The following is a 1,420-nucleotide window of genomic DNA, read 5'->3' as shown; positions in this document are numbered from 1 at the left end:
GCCGAAATTAGATATTTGCATGTGATGATTTTTCTGGTTTGAAGTATAGCACTTTTCAGTAAGATTAAGATCAATGTAAATCTTACTCATGGAAATAAGACTTTCCCAGAAACATTTCTTTATTTCCATTTTTTGTTGTTGTTGTTTTCAGATGTTTCAAAGGATATTGCTTCTTTATGTATTTCATTTTACAAAAGGAGAGAATTGGAGTGATTTGATATCTTGCCTTAAATATAGAAACCTGTAAAATAATAAAAAAAAATGTCTAATCATTCATCACTATTTCCAAAGGGAGAAAAAGATAGAAACTTTAAGTGTAGACAGAACTTAACTATGCTGCTACAGGCTTTATGATAATGATAAAGGGTATTTCTATACATTTTACAAGTTTTATATGTCTTAAAGTCTATCCTTCAACTACACGATTAGCATGCTGAATTTCCCCCTAGACTTCATATGTTTATTAATGGATTTAAAGGTTTCATTGCCTATAAGATGTTTATTTACTCCAAATCTGTTATGCAAAGATTGGTGTGAAGTTTTTATGCCACACCCAGAGTAAATTTACAAATTGGGAGAGTATGAAATTATCTTTTATTTGATTATGATGTCTGTATGTAAATTTTCACTATATTTTTGTGCTGAGAACCTGTTTGGTATAAAGTAAGATATCAGAAAACAAGAGTGCAAGCATGGATGCTAAATATAACCATATAAATCAATGAACAACATATACATTCATTCATTATCTCTCTCTCTCTCTCTCTTGCTCTCTCTCTCTCTTGATCTCTCTCTCTCTTGCTCTCTCTTTCTCTTGCTCTCTCTTTCTCTTGCTCTCTCTTTCTCTTGCTCTCTCTTTCTCTTGCTCTCTCTTTCTCTTGCTCTCTCTCTCTTGCTCTCTCTCTCTTGCTCTCTCTCTCTTGCTCTCTCTCTCTCTCTCTCTCTCTCTCTCTCTCTCTCTCTCTCTCTCTCTCTCTCTCTCTCTCTCTCTCTCTCTCTCTCTCTCTCTCTCTCTCTCTCTCTCTCTCTCTCTCTCTCTGCTCTCTCTCTCTCATCTCTCGCTCTCGCTCTCTCTTGCTCTTGCTTTCCTCCCACTTTCTCTCTCTCTCTCTCTCTCTCTCTCTCTCTCCTCTCTCTCTCCTCCTCTCTCTCTCTCTCCTCTCTCTCTCTCTCTCTCTCTCTCTCTCTCTCTCTCTCTCTCTCTCTCTCTCTCTCTCTCCCTCCCCCTCCACCTCCCTCCCTCCCCCCCTCTCAGTTACATTTTAGTGCGTGCTTGGATGGGTGCATTTCTCCAGTGGAAATTATTTTTCCAGGGACTTCAGTGTTTGAACTGGATGAATTTAAAGAAAAAAAAAAACTTTTCGATGTATATGTGTAGACTTTGTAAATCCATTTCTTACGACTTACAAAGTTCAGCACG

The 1,420-nt window shown here is 37.7% G+C and overlaps 1 protein-coding gene across 2 annotated transcripts in view; it reads left to right on the top strand.

Moving 5' to 3' along the window:
- The window catches only part of LOC113807621 (zinc finger-containing ubiquitin peptidase 1), a 36,064-nt gene extending 35,055 nt beyond the window's left edge, over nt 1–1,009 (top strand). Inside the window, exon 11 of one of the 2 annotated variants that reach the window (XM_070116575.1) lies at nt 1–1,009. This exon is cut by the window's left edge and continues 1,819 nt beyond it. The gene's annotated coding sequence lies outside the window, so the exon portion shown is untranslated. The other variant, XM_070116574.1, reaches the window with a different exon arrangement.
- Nucleotides 1,010–1,420: the final 411 nt, after the last annotated feature.

This window comes from Penaeus vannamei, chromosome 39 (assembly GCF_042767895.1).
Source record: "Penaeus vannamei isolate JL-2024 chromosome 39, ASM4276789v1, whole genome shotgun sequence".
Classification (NCBI taxonomy): domain Eukaryota; kingdom Metazoa; phylum Arthropoda; class Malacostraca; order Decapoda; family Penaeidae; genus Penaeus; species Penaeus vannamei.
The sequence above is the reverse complement of the archived record's forward strand: the minus strand, read 5'-3'. Positions and strand labels throughout refer to the sequence as shown.